Raw genomic sequence first — 9,248 nt, 5'->3', positions numbered from 1 at the left:
TTACAATTGCATTACATCGCAAACCAAAGAGCTTATTCTATTGTGTGTATAAATATATATATATATATATATATATATATATATATATATATATATATATATATATATATATAAACTTATGGTGTTTTTGTTTCTTTGTTACCGCCAGACAATGTGATATGCCGAGTCAGCACATCCGCTTCATCTAGCTCCCCTGTCTCCCCCTCCCGCTAACGGCATGCGCCTCTTCAGTTTTTCTTTGAAACATCACCCGCCTCTGCCTGATCAACAAAGTAGACGACATGAAGCTGTTGCCTTTTATTGCGCGTTCTATACGTTTCTTCGTCGAAGAGCGAATACTTTGCATCGATTCCTCGTAATTATTGAATGGCTATGCCGATAAAGACGAGTCGGAGAGTCGACTCGCTTCCTAAGTTTATTTCAACGATAATAATAGTGACACTCTTTAGTAGAGTTTTAAACATCCGAGTTTATAAATGGCGGCTGTTTTGATCAGAGAAGGTTCAAAATATAGAAAGTATGAAGGGAGATAATTCAGAATTACCAGATAGCTTTCATAATTTCATATGTATATGTATATTGTGAAGGAAACAGAGCTATGTTGCATTTCAGTTTTTTCCTACACACACACACACACACACATACATACACACACACAAACACACACACACACACACATATATATATATATAACTGTTTGTTCTCATATATATATATATATATATATATATATATATATATATATATATATATATATTAGGGAGGTGTGTTTGATCAACACTGGTGGGAGCCATCATTTAAGATAAAGTTTTGTTTTTAAATCTCCGAAACTGTTTCATGGTAAAAAACCGATGATCTCTAAAATTTTAGACCATTGTGAGTTCGAAAAGGCAAGTTGATTCAGTGATTGCAAGAGATTAAATGTTTTACTGACAAAATAATTTTCTAAGGAAGGTATAAAAGTTAAAGTTAAAAAAAATAAATCATATAGTTTTCATGGTAAAAACTGCGTCCAAGGTTACATATATATATATATATATATATATATATATATATATATATACATATATATATATATAGTCATCCACATACAGTACTGTTTCGCTGTATCACAGCTCATCAGTGCGGCTAGACAGGCAACTACCTCAAGCAACGATCGAAAGCCAACCGCCCGTACGACAGTCAAGACGTTGAACAATTACGCTAATCAGTAGCTGCTGTGCGGGCAGTGAATTCACGATGTTTTGACATCGTCCGAATACCTAAGCTCGATTTGTTTACACAAAGAGCATCGCCTCATACGCCAATGGTATATTGTGTATCACTTTCCAATATGCTCAACTCGAGATATATACGCGGTAAATACACTTAAGATATAACCATTTACATACGCTTCAAGAATTAAACGTAAACAGCAATTTTGTGTACGATCGTTTCTGAGACAATGTGGGATTTTATTGATAACATATCGCATCATCAACACAGGTAATTGACACTAAATTCAAAGTTAAATATAGCATCATGACTAGTATGAAGACATTAAACAGGGGGAGGTAAATTACAACTTTTTAGAGCCTTCTTCAAAGCAATTACATCAAACACACAATGGAGCAAAATAAAATCAGTATATATTCAGTTTAAATATAATAATAATAATAATAATAATAATAATAATAATAATAATAATAATTTTTAAAAATTAATTAAAAACTAATATTTTTAAAAAGGTGCTCAATACAAGAGTATAGCTTTATGGACCTTTGTAAAACAACATCGCCTAATGGTGTCTCTAGTTATTTATAACTAGTTGACTGAAACATATTCATGAATGTGTAGCGGTACCTAAATGTTTATGTAAAAATAAATAAAAAAGTAAATAAACTTATATAAATTTTATTGCAGCCTTTGCGAGTTAACCAGCATTTTTGTATTAATACATCCTTACGAGACTGCCAAACCAAATAAACATTACATTGTAACATAAAGAGACAGAATAAAGCATAACATTGGCTAGTAAAAATGAACCTTTTTACAAATTACCGGGTTGTTGCGGTCGTTGGACTAAGATTTTTTTGAACGGTTTATTATTACCGACTAGCAAGACATAAAGTCGTCTTTCCTGGAAAGGCATAGCTGTTTGGGTTTGTGTGTGTTTTATGCGCGTATATGATTGCCATCATACTGTTGACCAGAAAGTAGTTTAGCATTTACAGAATGTTTTAACACTGGTATTACAGAATCAAATTTAAATCTACCAGAGAAGCAAGATTCGGCAATGCATTTGCTGCACAATTTTTAAGTTTTACATGGACCAGCTCAGCAGAATATTTCTTTATTATTATAGGAGATATAACATGAAGACCACATGCTTAGAAATATTCTAGAATCAACATCAAGCAATAGACTTTGATTTACATAAGAATAAGGATTCTAGACTTTCGGTTTAGTATCATTATACCATGATTATAATTTTGTTAGATTATTGAAATTCTTTTGTTCGGGAAATATACATTTATCCTCTGTGTGTGTGTGTGTGTTTGTGTGTGTGGGGGGGGGTGAAAACAGAGTTGTTTATAATTTGTACTATTTCATTTTCGATATTTGAGCAGTCCACTGCTTTTTGTTAACAAATGTAGCGAAATGAATCAAAATCATTTTGCTTCATTTTGCAACCAAAAGTAGAGGACTGCTCAGAATATCAGAAATAAAATCTAACAGATTGAAAAAACAGAATGTCGGTTTTAGGTTTCTTACACCAACTATAACCATGCTTAGAAGCGTACGAAAAACGTACATATGAACTATATATATATATATATATATATATATATATGCACACACACACATGTATGACACGCTCGTTAAAAAAAAAACAATAATATTTAGAAGTCTGTTCTACGAGAGCTGATATGTGTTATTTATTTGATGATAATGGCTTGAATTAAAGTTTAAAATGCAAAAACCGCGTTTAATGGTTCAGTTGTGCTCTAAACAGAAACATTAATTTTGAACGCGCTTTTGTCATATAAAAGAGCCTACTGTTGATTTTATACACCGGACACATTTGTTTGTGCAGTTATAAAACTTCTGAACGTGGTAACTTTTGTCAAAATCCGACTGTTCCATCTGTAATGTTCTATAATCAATTATTCAGTTTTGATAATTATCGGATGCATTCTGATAACGAACCTATCTAAAAACACTTCCAGACACATACGATATATTCGTGTGAATTTCTTTTTAGAATCGGTCCAGCCTTTTTCAAGTCCATAGGGAACAAACACACAGACACAAAGATAATGTGCTTCTCTCTCTCTCTCTCTCTCTCTCTCTCTCTCTCTCTCTCTCTCTCTCTCTCTCTCTCTCTCTCTCTCTCTAAAGGCTTCCTTCAGTCTTGACAGACTATGGATACCCACAGTAGGGGTGCTTCGCGGGAAATTTTTGTGGCAAGAGTTGCGCAATCTCCAACCACACATCTCCTGATTCGACATTGTTGAATACCAGTGGCAAGTGGAGGTTCAGGACGACTGGAAACAATGCCGAGATAAGCGGAAAGCCCATACAGCGCCTAGAATTCCCAAATGGTCACCCATCGGGTACTAGGCAGGCTCAACGTTGCTTAACTTCGGTGATCTGACGAGAACCGGTGTGTCAACGTGATTATGCCGTACAACGACGAGAACCGGTGCGTCAACGTGATTATGCTGTATATATATATATATATATATATATATATATATATATATATATATATATATATATATATATATATATATATATATATATACAAGACAAGGCTCTATCTGCCTCATCATGGATATTACAATCCAACAATCCAACAAATTATTGTGGTATCATGGCGTAATGCTGGGGCGCTCTGAGCTAGTTGTAATGGTATTCTTTGACCTTGAAACTATGCCTGAACCCAGAGTCATCATCTGATGAAGGCTTGTTGGAAGCAATGCTGCTGTAAAAACAACACTTATTGTAATCAAGTTATTATTATTATTATTATTATTATTATTATTATTATTATTATTATTATTATTATTATTATTATTATTATTATTATTAGAAGTGAGAAACATTGATCGCATCAAATACGGTCGCACTAGTCTTTCGTATGCTCACACAAGTAACGTGCATCTTGGGACATATGCCATGTGAGAGTTAATTCCTTGACTACAGCGCCAATTCTTGAATACCATACGCCACAACAAAACTTCAACTATGCAAGAAAACGAAAGAGTCCCCAGGAGATTCTTACCTGCTGTTTGTAACGAAATGCGTATGAAAAAATGACTGTTGCCAAAATATACCTAAATCGCACACATACATACATACATACATACGATGCGATGCCTCCGTTCATTCTCAACAGACAATGAACAGCTGCGCGTGTAATTGTCAGGCAATGGTAGCGCAATCGATAACATCGCCTCTCCTGAATTGGCACTGCTTGCGTCCAGAAGAGACTGGAAATAAATTCGAGATTAGTGGAGAGCACCTGAAATTCCCAAATGATCGCCTATTTTATTACAGCCTTGTTTAATTTCGGTGATTTAACAGGAACCGGTGCGTCAACGTGAATTCTGCTGTATCCTACATACATACATGATGATGATGATTGCAACGTCTTGTCAGACGAGTGCCACTCCCTCAGACATTTAAAATCCATGAGCCCAAATGTCTTAGGGAGTATCTATACAAATATGATGTTACAGAGTCTTAGCTTTGTACGACAGCTAAGTCTCTCTCTCGGTTCAAAATGTTGAGATCCAGCAACAAGCAAGAGCAAGATAGCCAGCAACAAATTAAACTGCAGACCAGCTTAATGCGGGTACTGGTCTTCCGCTTTATGGTTTTTTAAATCAGAGATTTGCTTCTCCTAGAAAGGTTGCCTTCACCACGGCTTACGGGAGCCCTGTCTACCCCAATACACATACACACACACACACACACACACACAAATATACACGGTGCTAGTTGGCCGTTGACACAGAAAAAGAGTTCATTCGCGCTTTGTCATACGTACATACATACATACATTCGCCCTTTGTCATACATACATACATACATATGTGTGTGCGTGTGTGAACAAACATTGTTAAATACAATAGAGTTCTTCTCAACGTACAATCATACGAGACTATACAATTTCAAGTTCGAAATAATAAAATAAACTTCAAAATATAATTACTTTCAATGAAAAAAATAATTCTCCTCACATGACGTAATCTGCTATAACGTCATAGCATATATCTATGTACCATCATATGACGTCATTGGGAACAAACAAGTAGGAATACGGATATATGTATATATACATATATATATATATATATATATATATACATATAATAATTTTTAAATACCTGCAGACATTCGGGAATTATCAGTGCAGGCTCTCACGATTACTGCCGCCGGTCGGGAGATTCGAACCCGGCCACGAAGCCATCTCTGACTCCACTAGCAAGGAACAAACCTTATGGCCAACTTTAACTGCAAGAAATGTCGTTGAAATTTACACATTTATTTTTAAATGTCGAGACGTCCGTCCATAGTGATCTAATGATTAAAGCATCGTGATCTGCACGTGCGAACTTAAGTGACATAGTTTTCATTTCAACTTTAAAGTGCTCAACAACTAGGACCGAATTCTTAAAGGGGCTAGTGTCAGCGGAATCCACCATATTATATCAACCATGGCTGTTAAATGCAAGAAAATAAAGTAAACGGTGCTTTGTGCTTCTTCTACTCATCTCATCAATTTCTTTTTCTCTTCTCTATTTACTATATTCGTTTAAATCAAATACTCTGATAGGAGATGCGTCAAAGATGCAGAAGCTGGATTGAAAACACTTTAATGCGCCGAACGTGCGTCTGCGTGAAACGTGTTAAATAATAAAGTATAATCAGAATTAACAGATGGTTACAAACTATGGTTGAACGTTAATGAGTAAGGCCGGAGGATGCAACGACCGGAACACAAGATGAGCATAACAGTGTAAATCATGTAAACGAACCGAATAACAAGAACAATATGTCTGGAAGGATATTTTGCAAAATAATGTATAATCAGCTATTTTGATGTGAGTGTTTTTGATAGTAAGTGCCATATGTCGATGGATATATGGGAAAGCACTTTCATTTGTTTTCGTTTCATCTTTTTGAGGATGCCATTTATGTCAGACGGATGCTACGTCAGCTCTCATGATATAATTGATGTATGTTTTCCAGATAAGAGCCTTCTTTTTAATTAATATTTGCTGGGCTATATTCTGTTAAGTGAAACGTAAGTCAACATATAATATATATACATATATATATATATATATATATATATATATATGGATAGATAGATAGATAGATAGATAGATAGATAGATAGATACACATATATATGTATGTATATATACAGATATATATATATATATACATTCTATAAACTGAAACGTAAGTTGATATATACATACACACACACACACACACATATATATATATACACACAGATATATAGATATATACATATAAACTGAAACGTAAGTTGATATATATATATATATATAAATATATAAATATATATATATACACCGAGAGAGAGAGAGAGAGAGAGAGAGAGAGAGAGAGAAAGGTGAAGGATTAATAATTATGAAATTATCAGGTTTACATGGGGAAACATAACACAATCCAATTTTTTTCATGTACGATCGTTTCAGAAACGAAAAAGCAACATTGAAACATTATCTCACAAAGATGCAACAACTAAATTGACTTCGATATGCTTGTTAAAAACATGTCGGTGTCTTCCCCCACACATATACCCACCTATTATGCTGATAAGGAAAGGATATCCCGAAATATTTTTATTTATCGATGCTTTTTATTCGTAAATGTCAAATAAATAAAAGAATATAGTTTCCGAAACGATCGCACATGAAAAAATTGGATTTTTATATGTTTTCCCCCATGTAAACTCACCTATCTATGCATAGCTCTAGGTAAAAACACTTATTGAGCTTTTCATAACTGCAATATTCCTTGCTCTTGTAGACCTTGACTATACCACTCTATAATATATATATATATATATATATATATATATATATATATATATTCAGTATAAAGATTAATAATTGTAAATTATAAATCAGATTTAAATTTGATTGCTCACCGATATAAATAACTGCATACTAAAAATTATTAAATTTAAAAAAAAGATCTGGCTTTCTTAAAGCTAATCCCCCATCGGTTGCTGAAGGCTTATCAGATTAAAGGGGGAAAAGCCTATTTCACAAACAGTTTTATTGTAAAAAAAAAACTAATGATAGAAACCGTCGAGGGAATTTGCTTAGGTAAAACCTGACTTTTTTAAAATCATTTTTATTGTGCAATCATTTATATGGATGAGAAGCAGACCATCGACGCCGTCCTACGAACGCAAATTCGGAATAGGGGCGTAAGCAACCATCGGGGGACTTTGCTTTAAGAAAGCAATGGAAAACATTCTTTTCGTAAATTGAAATTGTTTATGCGACTTTATAGATAATCAGTAACCTTGTTCTGTCGTACAAAGATTTTCGGATTTTATTTAGATCAAGGTTGATTATTTGCATTATTTGGATTATATGGACTATAATTCTCATCAGTTAACCTAGAGGTGTGGCGCAACGAATAAAGGCTTTGGGTGCAATCGGTTGTCAGCAAAAGTCTTCTGGTTCAATCTTCACTTCAAACAAAATAATCTATAATGTAAATCTCAACTGTCTGTTTAAATATATGTATGTATGTATGTATGTATGTATGTATGTATGTATGTATGTATGCAAGCCTAAACTTTCGACATAGGCGACTGATTTTCATGAGATCGGTATCATTAGACAACAAATATCGAAAAATAGGCAAAATCCACCCTCAACTGGACATTTTACTACCGGGAGGGGTCGCTTTTTTCGCCGATATTTTCGAAAGTTATCCCCTCTTTTAGATTGTCTAGCCTTAATTTAAACCTATGTCACTTTCAGTTTGACGATGGGCGCAACAGCAAAGACGTCACATTTTTTCACGTTCTTTTCCTACTTCGGGGTACGGGTTCGAGCCTGCCTGCCTACTACCACTTTTTTTTTTGCTCAACACACGCAACCAAACACCCGGGAAACGCCGGGCACCCAAACTAGTTAAGAATAAAATATAAATTACTTTATGCTTCCACTCTGACAAGATCTGCACCATCAACACTGAGGATTACATCACTGGTTCAGGGCGAAATTGCGTATAGATTTCCGAGTTCTGATTTTGACATTATTTTTCTTTGTAAATTCCGGAATTCCGCACAAAGATTCTCGAATTCAAAAAGATACACCTGAGCAAGGTTGGAGAGTACATCGGCCGAGACGTTGTATAAAAAAACAACCAAGAATAGAACAGTAGTCTGAATAATTCAAATAATCCAAACTGTCATAGATTGTTCAGAAAAGCAATATTGGTAGCGCTCTTTTTTATTTGTTGTATTTTTTTTTATACTGTAAGCTAATCGAAAACCAGGCTAGTATTGTTGGCGTTTTCATGTCTAATAGTCTTATTTACGCACGAAAAATAAACTCGTAAATAAAAGAACTAGGAAAGATTACAAAAGTAAAATAGATTACTATTGATTTTGAACTGATTGTTTTGATTTCACGGGGCCTATCCAAGTAAGAGGAAATGTGCTCTGCTTACTTGGAGATAATAAATCGAATACCACCGTGGGGCGTTTCGCTTCTCGAACTTGAAACAAATGGGAAAACATTACCTGGAAGTTGCCAGTCTATGGAGCATATACCACCATTGTACTGAGTTTTACAGAAATCTATGTTTTCTCTTTTTTTTCAATCTTTATTTATCTATTCTAAAATGGTCGCCTTCGAGTTTTTAGCTAGCTAATGCGTTTCAAATGCGTCTTTAAGATATACCAACTGGGTAACCTGACTGAAAGAGTATGATACAAATGATTTGAAACTCGTAAGTCAACTTGAAATGCAGAATTAATGTTTTTTTTTTATCTTTTCGATACATTTTGGCGGACGAAATTTTAATACACTGGGAATAGCCATGCGACAAGTATGATTGCAGGTAAAATGTTTGATGATGTTAAGGTGTTTGTTTTCTTAAATTATTTTTTTTTTATCTGTTTGTCAAAACGATTTCTTAAATATATTCCTTTCATGCATTTATAAGCGTCAGCACTGGTTACATTTTTTGTAAACGAGC

At 34.2% G+C, this 9,248-nt stretch overlaps 1 protein-coding gene and 1 pseudogene across 1 annotated transcript in view; both read right to left on the bottom strand.

The window, feature by feature from the left end:
- LOC145267281 (zwei Ig domain protein zig-8-like) overlaps positions 1–9,248 on the bottom strand; it is a 750,978-nt gene that overhangs the window by 177,584 nt on the left and 564,146 nt on the right. The window lies entirely within an intron of this gene.
- Positions 3,557–3,673, bottom strand: LOC145275224 (5S ribosomal RNA; annotated as a pseudogene).

This window comes from Euprymna scolopes, chromosome 4, assembly GCF_053919585.1.
Source record: "Euprymna scolopes isolate OS-2025 chromosome 4, ASM5391958v1, whole genome shotgun sequence".
Taxonomy (NCBI): domain Eukaryota; kingdom Metazoa; phylum Mollusca; class Cephalopoda; order Sepiida; family Sepiolidae; genus Euprymna; species Euprymna scolopes.
This window is presented reverse-complemented; position numbering and strand designations above follow the sequence as displayed.